The sequence below is a fragment of the Leucopleurus acutus genome (assembly GCF_964270905.1).
Source record: "Leucopleurus acutus genome assembly, chromosome: 21".
NCBI lineage: Eukaryota > Metazoa > Chordata > Mammalia > Artiodactyla > Delphinidae > Leucopleurus > Leucopleurus acutus.
The window spans coordinates 1488377-1510191 of record NC_139163.1 but is presented as its reverse complement, the minus strand read 5'-3'; positions in this window follow the sequence as shown (position 1 = coordinate 1510191).

Below are 21815 nucleotides of genomic sequence, written 5' to 3'. Positions count from 1 at the left end.
AAGAGGGTGAGGAAAGATGAGGGTGGAAACTGGACTGGCCCTTGGGCTTAGTTGTAACGAGGTCATCAGAGACCTCACTGAAGGTCAGTTTCTCCCCAGTGACAAGGGCACAAGCTGGATTCGAACTTGAAAAGGGAGTTTTGTGAGAAGAATCGGGGGCAGTATAAGAAAACATAGTGTAGGAACCACTGTGTGAGAAGGAATTAAGATCACGAATCGACTGGTCACATAATTTTATGGTGCTTGTGAAGAGTTAACAAGGCTTTTAGATTATGCTAAAAAAACTCACTGGACTTGAAATTACTTCATTTGTACGAGAGCTATACCTGATATAGAATTTCCATTGCTTTTTAAAAAAATTCCTTACTTGTCTGTTTAGCATTAAGCTAAGAGCACATAACTGCCTCTAGGTACATCAAAGCAGAGAGAAATTAAAGAGAGAGTGACAGAACAAAGAAGAGGGAAAGAAAAAGAGAGGGAGACTGATAAGTAAACAGATGTGCACGTGTGCACACACACAGGTGCACCCGACCACACACACACACACACACACACACACACACACACACACACACACACACACTCATACCAGTAGGAAGAAAGGCAGAGCATAATAGAACCAGTGAGTTGGCTTTTCTGTAAACTGTGTTTATATTCCTGACTCTTTTCTAATTAAAAGTCCTAAGTTTAGGATGTGGGGATTTGCTAGCTAGTCAGCAGAAGCGTGTTTAATCTCGCTCGCATTCTAATGTATCGCACAATACCATATTCGATCGAAGCAAACATTTATCGTCACATGAAAAATTAATGGTGAATAGAGAGTAATAATTCAGCATTGAGAGAGTTAATGATTAAAAAAAGACTACATGCTTTTAAAATGTGTCAGCGAGTGTTAAATCTAAAAATCCGACTTTTAAATCATTCATCTGTGCAGACACTATTATAGGTAAACTTGTTTTCCGACTGGGGTAAGAGACCAGTGTGGAACATTCCATACTGTGTGAGGGCAGAGTTACATCAGGAGGCGATTATGGTCATGCCAGCACCAGGCATTGGTAAGTGTGAAATTATCAGCCACTGAACATTTCAGGAATACATTTTTGCATCAAAGGTACCCTTTACTCCTCAACCAGAAAACCAAACTGCTGATTCAAATGAGCAGACCACTTAAAATTAAGTGATTCTTCATCTGAAAACTCCATATGCTGTATTTAACTACCTATTTCTAGGGATGTGCCCTTTTTATTTAGTAGAACTCGATTTTAATATCCTAGAGAAATTTTACATTAAAGGTTTACATTAAACGAAAAACAACTCCGGGATGTCTACGTTATTTGGAAACTATGTTTAATGCAAATTTACAAAAAGGATATATGTCACTGTGGGTTGCTCCTGAATTTTCTTTTTGGGCTTTCTCTGTTGGATATGCAGTCTCAGCTGAATGTTTTGAAGAAGGAGGAATCAAATAAATTGCCCTGTTTGGGGTCCTTCTCACCTGTATACAGTTGTACAGCTCTAGTAGACCTGAAAATTGCCCAGAGACAAACTTTAAAAAAAATAGAGTGCTTTTGAGGCAGAAAATTGCTTTTCTGCAGTATGGTCTAAAGGACAGGCAGTGACAAGAGGACTTGGAGTTGTCACCATGCAGCGATATTGCAAAGCACATCCTCCGTAACAAAGGGGATCGTTTGTTTTTACGTTGTTCCTTATTAGACCACAAAAGGACTTGGTGCTGTAACATTACGGTTTTGATTTAAACCCTGGAAAGCACGTGCACAATTAGATTGCTGAAAGTCCATCTTTAACTCACACGTGGTGCTTAGTATCTATGGAGAACAAATAGCTTAATATACTGGATCATTCACTGTTTTCCAGTTTCTTCCATAGCCTTAAATATTTGGGCTTTGGGATAAAATATAAACTAATTGTCCATCGCCTTGGTTTTTGTGTAATAAGTCAGTTCCTTAGTAGCATTTCAACAAGGCTTTTGTAGTTTAATAAAAAAAAAAAAAAAAAAAAACACAAAAATACAGTATTTTATGTATTTGGATTGGCCCCTTGATGTTTTGGGAAGATTTTTTATGTGGTTTAATTTCCATTTTTATGGTGGTGTGAACGAAAAATGGGAGAAAATATGTCTTTTGTGTGTTAAGGGATTTGAAACTCCTTTGGGCCTGTTATCATGTTAATGAGACAGTTGAGAGATATCAGGATTTTGTGTATTAATCTTAGCAGGCATTTGCTCACTAGAAATGCTCATTTAGAGCTTCAATGGCATTAGCTGTGAATTTGCACAAAATTAACAAAAAACAGCTCCACATTATGGATTCATAATACCAAATGTTTATGAAAACCCATTTAAAGTATAAGGATAAAATATTTCCATTTTTTAAAATATGTATTTTACAGTTTTGAAAGGTTTTCCTTTAATTGGTCACACAAAGGATTTTCTAAATAGTTGTATCCCTGATCAAGAGATCCACTCCAATGTTGATATTCTTTGATCTCAGTATTTTTTTTTTTTTTTTTTAAGTTGAACAGAAAGGTTTTATTCCTTTAAGACCCATTTCTCTGGTCCCACATGGAGGCACAGATGCGCTCAGGGCAATCACACTGGTAGCAGAGGTGATGAAGTGGGAATGAAGGTCAGCTGGACATTCTTCACTTTGCAACTTTTGCAAAATTATTGAACTACAAATTCATAGAGTGGAAGGGGCCTGAGAACTCATCCATGCCTGCACTCATATTCCCTGTGAAGAAGCACTCCCATATTAGTAAAGAGACGCATCCCAAGTTTACTTTTATTTTCTCGTTATAATTATACTAGAGGTGCTAAGTACCAGTGATCTCAATTTTTTTCATTTTCTTTCATCTAAAATATCTATCATATTTACAGTACACATCTTTTTTTGATAAGTCATTGTTTTTTCATTCAACAAATATTTCTTGAAGAAATAGTAGTAGGTACGTACTACAGATACTCCATAAACCCAGTCCACACTCTCATAAGGTTTACAGTTTAGAAGGGCATGAAATCAGAGCTCCTAAAGGACAGGCTGGTCTGCCATACTCCTCACTAGAGCGAGACTGCAGCCGAGGTGATCCACAGTACTCAGGCTGGCCATTCACTCCCCTTGGGAGCAATGACGGCAAACTAATAGACTTGTGGGTTTTGACTCTTTTTTTTTTTTTTCCTCCCCGATTTTATTCCTACCCATGTTGTTTTTTTTTTGTTAGAACAAAACAGTTACCCAAGACATATATCCTCCTTAAATGGGTATAGCTTTCTTTACGTCATTTTTTTTTCTGTTCAACTTTTCTTGGACTCTACTAGCCACTTCGTTAGGAACCTGGAAGCATCTGAGTCTCACCAGAGTCCACAGCCCACATCAGCAGATACTGAACACCTATTTGATGAGTGACTGATGGGCATGTGTCTATCCTGACGCCTGACTGAAGGCACAGAAGAGATAACTGCTTCTCTGTGGGGTGTCTCCTGTGAACCTAAATGACTTATCTATTGTTTATAATGAGTCCACATTTTGGATGATAATTACAACGTTTTTCTGTACAGTTGGGTCCATTGACATCATTTCCACTGAAATGCTAACAAGTGTAACCCAAATAGATTTTGCTCATGAGTTTCCCAGGGAATCCAGAATTAGGCTACCCTGTAAAAGCGCCTGTAGACTGTCCTGCAAAACAACACTGTAACGTGACATACTGCAGGGGGGCCCTGTCTTCATTAGGGGCGGATGTGCTGAACCGCGTCTGTCCCCAGCTGCTGCAGCCTCTCGCTGACACATGCCACCGCCTCCAGCCTGCTCACCTCCTCTGGCCTCGCCCACTGTAGTTCTTATCCTCTGACTCCTTTGGTGCAAAATGCTCCATTATTTTCAATTTGTGCTGTGCCCATCTCCTGCCTCTGCCTGTTAATCCCTGCCAACCACAGGGACAAATGGAAACAGATGATTGCACAGTTAGTATCAACACGTTGAATTTCTAGCACAGATTCTGAAGACTTTGCCAGAAGTGTACTCACAAGACTCCAACGGTCTAAGCAGCGTTCGGTTCACAGATAGGCCATTTCAGTATCTCCAATACACAATGCAATAATGGCAGAAAAATCACACACTCCATCTCAGTGATAAATAAACCAGCAACTTTGATAGGATCTTTTAAAACATTAGTTCAAGTTATTTTTTTAAAGGCCTTACTATTTAGAATGAACTTATAAAAATCTTCACTTTTTCTGAATCTACATTTACTCCTAATTGTAAATCTACCAATAGAAACTTAGATTTTTAGATTGATTGGGAAGGTTTACTTTTGAATTTTAATCACAGGAAAGGAAAGTAAAAGCCATGGTTATTTAAAATCCCACCATCTTACCCTCTTAATATCCCATCTTGTAAAGATAAACTAGTCACTAAGATAATGGTGTCGATTTGATACAAAACAACTTGGAGAAAAATTTGTGCCGGCTCCTCTAGATGGTAGTTTCAGGGTGTTGTCCAGAAATTCCCAGGGACTCCGAAGAGAGGCAGGACCTGGGTCACCCAGGTTCCTCACCCTGCCTCACTCTGAACTCTGCTGGGTGTGTGTGTGCGTGTGTGTGTGTGTTACATGATTGGCTTCCTTATAATATTTTGTTTGTGGAAAGAGTTCTGTTACTAAAATAAAGGTTTGGAATTCAGGGTGTCGTTGCAGTATAGAAGATGACTGTCACAAGGTAGGATCTCCAAATACCTTCAAAATCATCAATGAAATTAAAGCATATTTAAATAGGAAAAAATACCAAGTTAATCTTTGCAATTATGAGTATGATACAAATGTTGGGTATTTAGCATTTTAAAGTTCATATTTTAGTATATAGGCATGTGTTCTATATCTATATCAACATATCAATTCCCTTTATGCAAACTGCTCAGTTGAACAGATTAGTAATTCTAAATGAATAAATTTAGTTATCAATTTTAAAATCCTGTGAAATTTATTTAGAAATAGATCAAAAAGCAGTGAAATATGCCTGTAATTGTCTCCTATATTAATGTACTTTTCACATCAATATACATACTTCTTTAAAGTTGTGCCTCAAACCACATTTTGAAAAATCGACATTTTTTAGGAAATTTCTCTTTATGTATCTGAGACTTTATACCATTCTGATAATTTATTTAAAGGTCAGTTCATAGTCCAAAGTAATTCAAGTGTTGTCTCTACATCTGTTTCTTTATCAGATTACTATAGTGCTATCTAATAGATTCATTAATTTGATGTATATTAATTTATATTAAATTTGTGGAATACTTTAAAACTCTGAACACCTTTGCATTACACTTTATACCTTTACTGCCTGAACCAGGAGCTAAATATGCATATCAGATGTTTCAAAATGTTTGCAAATGTTGTGATCTCTGTGTTAATTATCTGAGGTATATTTGAGACGTATATCTGGGTGAATCTAGAAATGTGAGCAACTGCTGAATTAGGTTGGACACAAATATTACTCCAAAGGTATATACGAATTTATTATACACATTTTCCTACCTCAACTTGGTATCCAAAATGATTTCAGTGGAGAAAGTGAAAACAATATTTCCAGTCATCATTGACTGAGCTCAAGTTGACAAACAAAGATTAGGGGTAGGTTGCCTGCATTCCCACCTGGTCTTTGCACAAAGTGCCGGATAGAATTTTAGACCTACTCCCTTTGAATGCAGATCATTTTGCTTGGGCTCAACTATTTCTGTCTGGTTTGGAGGAGTTCTCACAACGTGTATAAATACTAGATAGTATGTAGTAGATATACTATTTCATTTTTTGCATTTTAAAATGTACTAAAATTTGTCCTTTAAATATTTTTAATCCATTGGACTTTTTTGAGAAGTATCCTATAAAATATATTCTCTAATTAATATGTTAGCCTTACCATTATTGATCTCAGGCCCCCAGCTCTTCTCTTGGCCTCTTCATGTATGACAGATAACTTGGTCTCCTACTTGAAAGATTTAGACTGGTCAAAATGAGACCCTTTAATTTTCTTCTCCAGTAATACATGTGCCTTTTCAAAATTATCTGTATTTTCATCCCCCTTCTTCCTATTTCTTCTCCCTTCCCCTCCTCTCCTCTCCTCTCCTCTTCCCCACCCTGTAAAATTGGCCCTCTGTCTGGCCCCTTCTTTTTATGACCTTGTATGCTCTCTTTCTGGCTTACTTTAGGGTCTTATTCTACAAACTGGTTCCCTCTGTTAGCCATCATTTCCCTCCTAGGACATTAAACCCCTACAATTAAAAACAATTCCAGATCAGTAGGTTCAATGGTCAGTGAATCGAAGTTAACTATATTATTACAGGAAATGCCTCCTACATGTTTGGAGCTTGGGGAATACTGACACTACCTATTTCCTTGTAGTTTATGGAGATGAGATCTCTTCCAATCAAGAGGAAAATAATAGTATTCCGGATCTGCACACTTCTTGATTATTTTGATTTAGATGAGATAATGTGTTTTACCCTAAAATAAATACATTGTTTAAAATCCTGAAACTATGTAAGTGAAGCTAATTTAAAAAAAAAAAAAATCAGTTGAATAAAAGAATGCAAACAAACTAAAAGGGCCAATTTCTTAAAAATGGCAAAGTAATCAGCATTTTCATTGAAAATTTTCTATCAGAACTTTACTCCACGCAAGATCTATAATTTTAAGAAGATTATGTTTCATCAGATCTAACAAAGTACCTACATGCATACTCATACTTAAATTTTGAATTCCTGAAAAGGAAACTTTCTGGTATTCACTGGCACTGATTAAAGACAGGAAACACTCTTGTACTGTGTAAGGATCCCAGTATGTGCTACATTGTCTTAACTGTCTCCAGGCCCAGGATTTCCAACCAGTGCATAAACAGGGGATAAACCTCCTACATCCCTTATGCAGGAGCTTCTGAAACACACTAAAGGTCTCAGAATCACAGGCCTAGCCTCTTCCTACCAATGAGGCTGGTTACTGGTTACCAGTGATTACCAGTTGAGTACGACACTCCACCCCTCAAAGTCTAATTAACATAAAAGAAAAGCAACATGCTACCTCTTTGAGAATCTGTTCACTGCTTGCAATATTCTGTAGCTATCAGACCTTTTACACCCGCATTGTCCAATATCGTAGCCACTAGCCAATATGTTACTACTTAAATTTAAATTAATTAAAATTTGGAATTCATTTCCTCAGATGTAATAGCCATATTGCGGCTGTTCAGTAGCCACATGAGGCCAGTGGCCACCCTGTTGGAAAGTACAGGTTTATAGAAACTTACATCATTGCAGAAAGTTTTATCAGACAGTTTTGCTTTAAACCTTTCAGAACCCCTACTTCGTCTTCTGTATCAAGTGATGACAGAGACTGGCTCTTCCATAAACTGAGAAGCAAACAATCCGTGGAAAGATGCATGAGATCACATAACAGAATTATTCTTCTTCGGACTTCTAAAATGTTTTTATAGATGCTTTTGTTGACAGTCTCAACTATATTTACCATTTTACTCACTTGCTCTCTTCTATCTCAAGATGGTAGTGGTTACCTTTTCTTTTTTTTAATCTTTTCATGAAAAGCTTACTGAAAAACCACAAGGACTATGGTTCAAGATTTTTCTGAAATATTTAAAGTGATATTTTGATATTGCTTTTCTTGAAAGCAAAGACTTAGAACAGACTATACAGCCATTAAGGTGGGTATCTGCAAGTGTCCTGTCCGTGGCCACTAAACACTTATTCTGTAAAGCCAGCTGAACTCATCAATCCTTTCTTCCATCCTCACTTTTTCCAAGAATGAAGAGAGGGAATCCATGTTTAGAATTCTTCCTCACCAGCACAGAGAAGCCTAATCCAAAGAATCAAAGCCCAACCCAAAGCACCACAACAAAATACAAAAATAACAACCATTTAAATTTTTATTGTCAGTAATTTGAAACTAGCTGGAAATTTTTACAACTAAATAGGTGGATTCTAAACTACTAAGGCTTGACTTGGAGACGCGATGTTTTTCACCAGCAGTAATTGATATTGTCACAATTGTAAATAAGAAAGGAAGGAAGGGAGGGAGGGAGGAAAACTGAGGGAGGAAGATGAGATTGAAAGTAGCTGGAGTCATTTCCAGAAGCCTCACGGCTTTGAACCTGGTGCAGCCAATCCCTGTGGTGCAGGGATCAGCATTACATTGTCAGGAGGATGAGCTGGGCTATCCTTTTATTCTCTTCATCTCTCATTTCCACTGCTCTCTGGGTTAAGCTCTCAGGGTCAAGTATTCCCAGGGAGAGCTAGAAAATTAGTACAGCTCTTGCCATAAAAGACCCCAGGAACCCTAAGAGTCAAACACAGCCTAAAATTAGCCTTACAGGTGCTAAATATCCTATCGGGGCAGCCGCTTCTGCAAGTAGAAAACAAACATTGATTGAAGAACCTAATAGCGTGTTTTGCTTTGATAATTGCAGAAGCTGTGGGAAAGAATATGCGTTCTCCAGATCGAACTTTGCTAAATGAGGGTCAGTAGCTTTAAGCTTTTTATAGTAGAAGCTCAGCCCTGCAGTAAGTGAATGTTTTAACCACAGGAACACTGAAAATTCAATGATATTTTCATAATTGCATTTCGGATAGTCAGTAAACACTGTAACCTGAAGTAGCTCGCTTTGAAGCAAACTTGATTGCCTAGCTAAAAACATTGTACCACCTAATATTAATAAACCTAACTGCTGAACTCTGAATATAATAGGACAGTTACCTCCAGGAAGCATTAGTATTCATTATACCCAAAACATTGGTTTGTACAGACAGCTGCAGGCACAATGCATGTAGAACGGTTACAGCGCATCAGAGACGTTCCATAGAATGTTGTTTGAAATGTTTTGCTCACCTTTGTTATCTGTCTCAAATACTTTCTTCTAATGATACCCTGGCTAAAAAAAAATATATATATATATATATAACTTATTTATATGTATAGGTAAAATATAGATGAGGAAACGTAGTTATTAAACTCAGTGAAATGTACTAGAAGACAGGATATGAGTTTATGCATATTTTTTTTCTTTATAGCCCAAATAAATACTTCAGAGAAATATAATGCATTGTAAAATAGTTGTTAGACACTGGGAGGGCTTTATACTTACCACTGAAACTTAAGTATCTTCTTCAGTTCTTTGACTTCCATTTGGGCTATCAGTTGCTTCTCTTTACTTAGGTATGTGTATTAATTTCAAAATATCCTAAGAAAAAGGGAATCATTTTAAGCAATCTTCTAGAACAGCAGGTAGCTTCAAAACTAAAAATTTTGGATGAAGTTTAAAAAGTAATAAATGCCACCCCAAATTCCTCAAATATTGTGTCTTAGAAACCAAATATATCCTAGGGTAGAAGATAACATGCAGAACTGACATCTCTCAAAAATTCTAAATAACTGATGAAACCACAAAGTAACCCTAGATAAGTAAAGGACTATTAAAAAGGGAAAGAAAATAGCAGAGATGTGGAATGAAGATAGTAACCAACAACAATTAATTTAGCAAAAAGATCAAAGTTACAGAAATCCCCTCCCTGACCCCCTTAATGCTTAGTGCTAACCTGCTGTGTCAGTGACTGGAATCTAATTGAAGTATCCTGCATGTTAACCACCTGAAGGTTTCCAGGATCTAGAAGTTTTGAATTTCATAGTACGCGCCTTCAGTAATCACGGCAGAAGTAATGCAGAAAATGAGTGGCATTGAGGGACCGGACAAAATCAAGTTAGTGCCAAGGTTATTGGAAGGATGATTATTGACTGCTTTTGTTCTTTGCATGAAGGGAAAGAGATGAGAAAGAGCATGTTTCTGTCAGACATGTTTAATTATGATTAATTTAAATCAATTCTGCGGTTATTTTTATTGACGTTTAGTTTGCATTCTCATCGTCCTTTCATCTGCTTTTTACGCTTAGGAAGGAAAACCTCAAGAGCATCATTAATTGGGTTTAAAAAATAGAATATGCGAAATATACATTATCTGTCATCTCTGTATGTTTAGAGCCCAAACAAATTGACTGACATGTGTTTTATATTCTGATTATAAAACCAATGACATTGGTTATACATGATTTAGAAAATACAGAAAAGTAAAAATTTCAAATCACTTCAATTTTACCACCAGAGATGACAATTGTGAACCTTTGGTGACTTTTTAAGAATCTTTCTCTAGGTGTATACGTATAGTAGGTATATTTAATATGTTTTGAGCGTTTTCCAAGGGTATCACACATTCTTGAATGTTTGCTATTAACTCTTACTGACTGCAGAATGTATTCAACCAATGTTGGGTGATTAGATGATTCCTAATGTTTTCACTCTAGCTAATTCTGCAAAGAGCATCTTATAACTACCAACTAAATTTTTATGTATTTTTAATTGAAGTATAATTGACATATAACATTATTTAGTTTCAAGTGTATAACATAATGATTTGGTATTTATATATACTTGGAAATGATTGCTGTAATAGCCTAGCTAACATCCATCGCCATATAGAGTTACAAAAATTTTTTTTCTTGTGCTGAGAACTTCAGGGGTCTACTCTCTTAGCAACTGTTAAATACGCAATACAGTATTATTAACTGTAGTCACCATGCTGTACATGACATCCCATGACTTTTTTATTTCTTAACTGGAAGTTTGTACCTTTTGACCCCCTTCATCCATTTTGTTCAGCCGCCAGTCTCCCCTGCCTCTGGTAACGCCAGTCTGGCCTCTGTATCTGTGAGCTTGTTTGCTTGTTTGTTTGTTTTGTGATTCCACATGAAGTGAGAGCACAAGGTATTTGTCTTTCTCTGTTTGACTTATTTAACTTAACCTAATGCCCTCAAGCGTCACCCATGTTGTCATAAATGGCAACATTCCATTCTTTTCTGTGGCTGAATAATAATCCGTAGTGTGTGTGTATGTGTTGTGCCGTATTTGCTTTATCCATTCATCTACTGATGGACACTTAGGTTGTTTCCTTTTTTTAGCTATTGTAAATAAGGCTTCAGTGGACATGGGGTGCAGATATCTTTTTAGTTCGTATTTTCAGTTTCTTTGGATAAATACCTAGAAGCGGAATTACTGGATCATAGAGTAGTTCTATTTTTTATTTTTTGAGAAACCTCCATACTGTTCTCCATAGTGGCTGCACCAATTAACATTCCCACCAACAGTGCACAAGGGTTCTCTTTTCTTCACATCCTCACCAACACTTTTTATTCTTGATTTTTGATAATATCCATTCTAACAGGTGTGAGGTGATACCTCACACATTTTGTTTTGAAAAAAATAATTCTAGCAGGACTAAATAGACCTCACCATTGCTTAAGAATGCAATTAAAATAAGTAAATATATCTTTATACAAGTTATTAGAACAAGGGAAAAAACAAATCATCATATTCTAATTTACCTTTTAACAGGATGAAAGTATTTATTGAGTCCAAGCTTTATCCTTGTTGCTACATATAGTTCATTCCTTTTTATTGTTGGGTGATGTCCTATTGTATAGTACAATTTGTTTATTCATTTGTCTGCTGCTGGACATTTTCGTTTCCAGTTTTGGGCTATTACGAATATCCTGTAACAAGTCTGTTTGTGGACATATGTTTTTACTCCCCTGGAATGAATACCTAGATGTGGAATTGCTTGGTCATATGATAAGTACACATTTAACTTCATAAGAAACTGTCAACAATTTTCCAAAGCGGTTATCTCTCATTTTTCATACCCAGCTGATGCTCTTATATATCAGTATGTGGACCAAGGTATACGCATAGGTACTGGATAACAAGTTATCACTGTCAACATTTTCAGACGGTTATTTTCCAACCGAGGGAGTGCCTTTTACACTTTGAAACGTAGTCCATCCATACCTGAAACCTGTTACAGTCCTTTAAAAGGGAAGAGAAAGGAATTTGTATAACTCCAAACTTCACGTTGCTTTGGCTTAAATGAAAATATCTTCCTAATACTCTTTCCAGTGAAGGATTAAATTAGTTTAGGCAGAGCATTTTTCATCCAATCAGAATTTCAGATCTCTTTCCAACACAAGGTGAGCACCAGAAACAAAGAGCTTGGATTCTAATCATTTTTCTTTGACTGTGTGGCTTTTGATTAAGTGACGTAACTTATCAGGAGTCTGTTTCTCCATCACTGGACAAAGATGCTGGCCAATCATTTAACCTCTCTTACCTTCTGCACTGTTTGCAGGATAAGAGCATCCTTTCACCTGTATGATACAATTTAAATTTTTTATAGATTTTATTTTATTTTTTAATTTAAATCAAATTCATTCTTTTTAGTGGACTCTATATTATCTCATTATGAAAAAAAAAAGAGATTTAAATAGATATAGCTTTGTGGTAAACACATGCTCCAAGTAAAAAGATGCACAAATGAATAACTGAGTTGAACCATGCATAATTTTATATTTTTGGGTTTTGAGTTAACAGAGTGAAGCAGAAATTACAGCATAAACTTCTCAGCATTATTTCTATAGACTGAATGTTGTCTTCCAGCAAACTTAAAGGTATTTTACCTTCTTTTAGTTACTTGGAACTGGTAAGGAGAACGATATATGCAAAATCTGTTCATCAGAACATACAGAGTAACCCATCTTCTCTGATATTGGATTTATGCTGTTGTGCACTCCTGATTCTAAGGACGAAGATATGAATAACCTTCTGTATAAATTTGCTGATGGCTTTTACAGTAGCTCCCATGTCTTCATTTACATTTCTTGGAAATGTCTGCCTTTCACTTTAGAGTTTGAGGACATTATAGACATAATTAACGTGATGATACAAAATGCATGCAAGATAATAGCCCCACTCGCCACCATTAAATTAGGAAGTGAGTACTGAATAACAGATTAGGAAAGTAAGATAATGACAAATTTGCTTCAAAATACTTAACGGATAAAAAATGGGTCTCTTACAAACAAGAAGAACCAGAAGATAAACATCGTGTTTCATGCATTTCCTATATGTATTTTCTACATGTATTCAGGAAATCACCTGTTCTGAGTTTCAGGTTTTCCAATTATAAATAGGTTTATTGTATTTAACACATGGAAGCAGACTAAAATGAAACTATCTAATTACAGTACCTCAGAAAGTACTTGGAGTAGTAGGAACTACATAAAATTTAAATCCCATATTTTGTAGCACAACTGTGCACCTGGTGCCAGGTTCCCCTCTCACATGGCACCTTAACGTGGCTGTATTATCTAAGGCCAAGATACTTCCAGGGAGAAGGGACTCACACCCTCCTCAGGAACAGCTATTTAATTTTAAGATAGCATCTCCTATGTATCTAATGGCATCCTCCAAGGGATACAGAAGAATTTTTAAATCTTACCTGTATTTTCAACTTTCTTACCATCTGTTTGAGGAGACAAGGTTAACACACATGAAGGAAATAGAAGACATCAGTACACAGATGTAACCAGAGGCTACACCTTCTGTAGAACACTAAGCATAGTGAGAATTTAAAAGAGAAGGGTAGACCCACATGGGCCAGAGCCAGAGGCTTCATGAGGGAGGTAGACTTGTGGCAAGCCTTGAAGGAAGGCTTCTTCTATGGGAAGAAAATTCAGGGAGTCAGAATTAATCCAGAAAATACAGTAGGAAGTATCAAGCATATTGACTAAAAACAGGTTTCTATGTCAGCAAAAATGTGAAACTCAAGTTGCACAGTTAGAATGGGACCAAGCTGAGATTCTGGAATATGTATATGAATGTACTTTCAGATGTTAAGAATTCTTAACCCAGTGGGACTTCCCAGTCAAATGGAATTTCTTTGGGTGTAGAAACTCCAAGAAAACTTGTTTAAGTGGTCTATCTCAAACTATAGCACCTATTTTCTATGGGCAACATTGTTCAAAATGTTCGAATGGGTGATTACCACCTATTTTTCACAGTACATACGAGCATTTGTTTTTTAAAAAAAAGCCCCCCCATGATAGCAATATTAATATCATGTTATAATTTATTTCTATATGGAGTGAATATTGTTATTAATTGAAAATATGCTGAATTAGCCATGCCAACAGGATTTATATCCAAAATGATACTTAGTGGGTAGAGTAGTGATAAACCATAATAAACAAGAACTTTTTTCTGTATTGTGTTAAAGTTCTCAAGCTCTAGAGTGGTCAGTTTATTAGACATCTGAGCGGAACTCAAGGTGGCTGGATATGTGATATAAAGGATAAATATCAAGGTGATTTTTCCTTCTTGTGTGTGTGTGTGTGTGTGTATATATATATATATATATATATATATATATATATATATATATATATATATATTCCAGAATCTCAATTACACACACACACACACGCACAACTGGAGGCAGAGCCAAGCAGCCCCAATTAATTCAGCACCATTTGGCACAATTGGTGCTCCCTGCTGAGAAGAGACCCGGATCTGAGCTAAGCAAAAGGTCTGACTTGGCTCTTCATAGTTAGAAAGATGCGCTTCCCCAGATGAGTGTTATGGTCACTACCTGGGTTGCATGCTGGGGGCACTAACACGGCAAGTTGCTGGTGTCATCCTCAGCTAGTCAGTAGAAAAAGAGTGATGTGCAACCTTTCCCCTAAATTTGAGATTTGAGATTTGTCTATGTGTTTGTGCACATGTGTGTCTATGTATGGGGTTTATTTGCTGAGTTGCTGAGTCTGTTCAAAAATTCCATGAATCTTCAGTTTTGCTTTTGTGTGGGAATGTGCACACTCTTCAAGTTTGTAGCCAAGAGGGAGAGGACTGGGGTTGGCTGCGTGAACACAGCCGGAAGGGGGCTAGTGCACCACAGCTGGCCAGGAGGGAATCCGGGAAAAAGTCTAGAACTACCTAAGAGACAAGAGACCATTGTTTCGGGGTGCACGAGGAGAGGGGATTCAGAGCGCCGCCTAAACGAGCTCCAGAGAGGGGTGCGAGCCGCGGCTAAAAGCGCGGACCCCAGAGACGGGCATGGGATGCTAAGGCTGCTGCCGCCGCCACCAAGAAGCCTGTGTGCGAGCACAGGTCACTATCCACACCCCCTTCCGGGAGCCTGTGCAGCCCGCCACTGCCAGGGTCCCGGGATCCAGGGACAACTTACCCGGGAAAACGCACGGCGCGCCTCAGGCTGGTGCAACGTCACGCCGGCCTCTGACGCCGCAGGCCCGCCCCGCACTCCCTGCCCCTCCCTCCCCCCCGCCCCCGGCCTGAGTGAGCCAGAGCCCCCGAATCAGCGGCTCCTTTAACCCCATCCTGTCTAAGCGGGAACAGACACCCTCCGGCGACCTACACGCAGAGGCGGGGCCGAATCCAAAGCTGAGCCCCGGGAGCTGTGCGAACAAAGAAGAGAAAGGGAAATCCCTCCCAGCAGCCTCAGGAGCAGCGGATTAAAGCTCCACCATCAACCTGATGTACCTGCATCTGCGGAATACATGAATAGACAACGAGTCATCCCAAATTGAGGAGGCGGACTTGGAGCAACTGCAGCCTTGGGGTTTGCTTCCTGCGTCTAATTTGCTTCTGGTTTTCTGTTTACCTTAGTTTGGCATTTAGAGTTCATTATCGCTGGTGGATTTGTTCATTGATTTGGCTGCTCTCTTCCTTTTTTTTAATATATATTTTTTCCTTTTACTCTTTTGTGTGTATGTTTGTTTCTTTGTGTGATTTTGTCTATAGCTTTGCTTTTAACATTTGTCCTAGGGTTCTGTCTGTCCGTATTTGTTTTTTTTTTGTTTGTTTGTTTTGTTTTGTATAGTTTAGGTGCTTGTGATAATTGGTGGATTTCTTTTTTGGTTTGGTTGTTCTCTTCTTTCTTTATTACTTTATAATTTTTTTATTTTTAATTTTTTTTTTAATTTAATAACTTCATTTTATTTTATTTTTTTCTTTTCTTTCTTTCCTTCCTTTTTTTTTCCCAACCTTTTCTTCGGAGCGGAGTGGCCGACAGGGTCTTGGTGCTCCGGTCAGGTGTCAGGCCTGAGTCTCTGAGGTGGGAGAGACAGTTCAGGACATTAGACCACCAGAGACCTCCCGGCTCCACGTAATATCAAACAGCAATGGCTCTCACAGAGATCTCCATCTCAACGCTAAAACCCAGCTCACCCAATGGCCAGCAAGCTACACTGCTGGACACCCTATGCCAAACAACTAGCAAGACAGGAACACAACCCCACCCATTAGCAGAGAGGCTTCCTAAAATTATAATAAGTTCACAGACACCCCAAAACACACCACTGGACGCGGTCCTGCCCACCAGAAAGACAAGATCCAATCTCATCCACCAGAACACAGGCACCAGTCCCCTCCACCAGGAAGCCTACACAACCCACTGAACCAACCTTACACACTGGGGGCAGACACTAAAAACAATGGGAACTATGAACCTGCAGCCTGCGAAAAGGAGACCCCGAACACAGTAAGTTAAGCAAAATGAGAAGACATGGAAACACACAGCAGATGAAGGAGCAAGGTAAAAACCCACCAGACCAAACAAATGAAGAGGAAATAGGCAGGCTACCTGAAAAAGAATTCAGAATAATGATAGTAAAGATGATCCAAAATACTGGAAATGGAATGGAGAAAATACAAGAAACATTTAACAAGGTCCTGGCAGAACTAAAGGGCAAACAAACAATGATGAACAACACAAAGAATGAAATTAAAAATTCTCTAGAAGGAATCAATAGCAGAATAACTGAGGCAGAAGAACAGATAAGTGACCTGGTAGATAAAATAGTGGAAATAACTACTGCAGAGCAGAATAAATAAAAACGAATGAAAAGAATTGAGGACTGTTTCAGAGACCTCTGGAATAATATTAAATGCATCGACATTTGAATTATAGGGGTCCCAGAAGAAGAAGACAAAAAAAAAAGGGTGAGAAAATATTTGAAGAGATTATAGTTGAAAACTTCCCTAACAGGGGAAAGGAAATAGTCAAGTCCAGGAAGCTCAGAGAGTCCCATACAGGATAAATCCAAGGAGAAATACCCCAAGACACATATTATTCAAAGTATCAGAAATTAAATACAAAGTAAAAATATTAAAAGCAGCAAGGAAAAGCAACAAATAACGTACGAGGGAATCCCCATAAGGTTAACAGCTGATCTTTCAGCAGAAACTGCCAGCCAGAATGGAGTGGCAGGACATATTTAAAGTGATGAAAGTGAAAAACCTACAACCAAGATTACTCTACCCAGCAAGGATCTCATTCATATCTGACAGAAAAATTAAAACTTTTACAGGCAAGCAAAAGCTAAGAGAATTCAGCACCACTGAACCAGCTTTACAACAAACGCTAAAGGAACTTCTCTAGGCAGCAAACACAGAGAAGGGAAAGACCTACAATAACAAACCCAAAACAATTAAGAAAATGGTAATAGGAACATACATATCAATAACTACCTGAAATGTACATGGATTAAATGCTCCAACCAAAAGAAACAGACTGGCAAGACCCATATATATGCTGTCTACAAGAGACCCACTTCAGACCTAGGGACACATACAGACAGAAAGTGAGGGGATGGAAAAAGATATTCCATGCAAATGGAAATCAAAAGAAACTGGTGTAGCAATTCTCATATCAAACAAAATGGACTTTAAAATAAAGACTATTACAAGAAAAAAAGAAGGACACTACATAATGATCAAGAGATCAATCCAAGACAAAGATATAACAATTGTAATTATTTCTGCACCCAACATAGGAGCACCTCAATACATAAGGCAAATGCTGACATGCATAAAAGGGGAAATTGAGAGTAACACAATCATAGTAGGGGACTTTAACACCCCACTTTCACCAATGGACAGATCATCCAAAATGAAAATAAATAAGGAAACACAAGCTTTAAATGACACATTAAACAAGATGGTTTTTACTGATTTTCATAGGACATTCCATCCAAAAAAACCAGAATACACCTCCTTCTCTAGTGCTCATAGAACATTCTCCAGGATACACCATATCTTGGGTCACAAATCAAGCCTTGGTAAATTTAAGAAAATTGAAATCATATGAAATATCTTTTCAGACCACAATGCTATGAGACTAGGTATCAGTTACAGGGAAAAAAATCTGAAAAAATACAAACTCATGGAGGCTAAACAATACACTACTAAATTACCAAGAAATCACTGAAGAAATCGAAGAGGAAATCAAAAAATACCTAGAAACAAATGACAATGAAAACACGAGGACCCAAAACCTATGGGATGCAGCAAAAGCAGTTCTGAGAGGGAAGTTTATAGCAATACAATCCTACCTCAGGAAACAAGAAACATCTCAAATAAACAACCTAACCTTACACCTAAAGCAATTAGAGAAAGAAGAACAAAAATAACCCAAAGTCAGCAGAAGGACAGAAATCATAAAGATCACATCAGAAATAAATGAAGGAAATGATAGCAAAGGTCAATAAAACTAAAAGCTGGTTCTTTGAGAAGACAAACAAAATTGATAAACCATTAGCCAGACTCATCAAGAAAAAAAGGGAGAAGATTCAAATCAACAGAATTAGGAATGAAAAAGGAGAAGTAACAATTGACACTGTAGAAATACAAAGCATCATGAGAGATTACTGCAAGAAACTATATGCCAATAAAATGGAAACCTGGAAGAACTGGGCAAATCCTTATAAAAGCACAACCTTCTGAGAGTAACCAGGAAGAAATAGAAAATATAAACAGCCCAATCACAAGCACTGAAATTGAAACTGCTATTAAAAATCCTCCAGCAAACAAAAACCCAAGATCAGATAGCTTCACAGGCGAATTTTATCAAACCTATCCTTCTCAAACTCTTCCAAAATACAGCAGAGGGAGAGACACTCCCAAACTCATTCTATGAGGCCACCATCACCCTACCATCACCAGACACAGATATCACAAAAAAAGAAAACTACAGACCAATATCACTGATGAATATAGATGCAAAAATCCTCAACAAAATACTAGCAAACAGAATCCAGCAGCACATTAAAAGGATCAGACACCATGATCAAGTGGGGTTTATCCCAGTGATGCCAGGATTCTTCAATATACACAAATCAATCAACGTGATACACCATATTAACAAACTGAAGGATAAAAACCGTATGATCATCTCAATAGATGCAGAAAAAGCTTTTGACAAAATTCAACACCCATCTAGAGGGTTATGATAAAAACCCTCTAGAAAGTAGGCACAGAGGGGACTTACGTTAACATAATAAAGGCCATATATGACAAACCCACAGCCAGCATCACTGTCAATGGTGAAAAACTGAAACCATTTCCACTAAGATCAGGAACAAGACAAGGTTGCCTACTCTCACCACTATTATTCAACATAGTTTTGGAAGTTTTAGCCATAGCATTAAGAGAAGAAAAAAAATAAAAGGAATCCAAACTGGAAAAGAAGTAAAGCTCTCACTGTTTGCAGATGTCATGATACTATACATAGATAATCCTAATGATGCTACCAGTAAACTACCAGAGCTGATCAATGAATTTGGTAAAGTAGCAGGAAACAAAATTAATGCACAGAAATCACTTGCATTCCTACACACTAATGATGCATAATCTGAAAGAGAAATTAAGGAAACACTCCCATTTACCATTGCAACAAAAAGAATAAAATATCTAGGAATAAACCTACCTAAGGAGACAAAGACCTGTATGCAGAAAACTATAAGACACTGACAAAAGAAATTAAAGATGACACAAACAGATGGAGAGATATACCATGTTCTTGGATTGGAAGAATCAACGTTGTAAAAATGACTATACTACCCAAAGCAATCTACAGATTCAGTGCAATCCCTATCAAGCTACCAGTGGCATTTTTCACAGAACTACAACAAAAAATTTCACAGTTTGTATGGAAACACAAAAGAACACGAATAGCTAAAGCAATCTTGAGAACGAAAAACGGAGCTGGAGGAATCAGGCTCCCTGACTTCAGAGTATACTACAAAGCTACAGTCATCAAGACAATATGGTACTGGCACAAAAACAGGAATATAGATCAATGGAACAGGATAGAAAGCACAGAGATAAACCCATGCACCTGTGGTCAACTAAGCTATGACAAAGGAGGCAAGAATATACAGTGGAGAAAAGACAGCCTCTTCAATAAGTGGTGCTGGGAAAACTGGACACCTACACGTAAAAGAATGAAATTAGAACACTCTCTAACCCCATACACAAAAATAAACTCAAAATGGATTAAAGACCTAAATGTAAGGCCAGACACTGTAAAACTCTTAGAGGAAAACATAGGCAGAACACTCTATGACATAAATCACAGCAAGATCCTTTTTGATGCACCTGCTAGAGAAATGGAAATTTGAAAAAAAAATAAACAAATGGGACCTAATGAAACTTCAAAGCTTTTGCACCTCAAAGGAAACCATAAACAAGACGAAAAGACAACCCTCAGAATGGGAGAAAATATTTGCAAATGAAGCAACTGACAGTGGATTAATTTCCAAAATACACAAGCAGCTCATGCAGCTCAATATCAAAAATCAAACAACCCAATCCAAAAATGGGCAGAAGATCTAAATAGACATTTCTCCAAAGAAGATATACAGACTGCCAACAAACACATGAAAGGATGCTCAACATCACTAATCATTAGAGAAATGCAAATCAAAACTACAATGAGGTATCACCTCACACCAGTCAGAATGGCCATCATCAAAAAATCTAGAAACAATAAATACTGGAGAGGGTGTGGAGAAAAGGGAACCGTCTTGCACTGTTGCTGGCAATGTAAATTGATACAGTCTCTATGGAGAATGGTATGGAGGCTCCTTAAAAAACTAAAAATAGAACTACCATATGAGCCAGCAATCCCACTACTGGGCATATACCCTGAGAAAACCATCATTCAAAAAGACACATGCATCCCAATGTTCATTGCAGCACTATTTACAATAGCCAGGACATGGCAGCAACCTAAGTGTCCATCGACAGATGAATGGATAAAGAAGATGTGGCACATATATACAATGGAATATTACTCAGCCAGAAAAAGAAGTGAAATTATTTGCAGTGAAGTGGATGGACCTAGAGACTGTCGTACAGAGTGAAGTTAGTCAGAAAGAGAAAAACAGATACCATATGCTAACTCATATATATGGAATCTAAAAGAAAAAAAAATGGTTCTGAAGAACCTAGGGGCAGGACAGGAATAAAGACGCAGATGTAGAGAATGGACTTGAGGACACGGGGAGGGGGAAGGGTAAGCTGGGACGAGGTGAGAGAGTGGCATGGACATATATACACTACCAACTGTAAAATAGATAGCTAGTGGGTAGCAGCCACATAGCACGGGGAGATCAGCTCGATGCTTTGTGACCACCTGGAGGGGTGGGATAGGGAGGGTGGGAGGGAGATGCAATAGGGAGGGGATTTGGGGAAATATGTATACATAGAGCTGTTTCACTTTGTTATACATCAGAAACTAACACACCATTGTAAAGCAATTATACTGCAATAAAGATGTTAAAAGAAAAAAAAAAAGTTTGTAGCCAAGGGCATGCTTTCCGACTATCCATTTGTATTAAAATCTGTTAGCCTCCCTTCACATCTCTTAAGGTCTTCCTTTTTTTCCCTAACCCTTGGCAATTCATTTTCAACAATTTTGTTACCAAACCTGTATGGAATTTTTAAAAAATCATCTTGAGTTTTATACAGAGAAAAGCCAATTTCTTCATGAGATGCTAAGAAATGAGTAGGTCTGGGTCCTTTTTGAATTCAAGGCTAATAGCTCATTTTATCTTTAC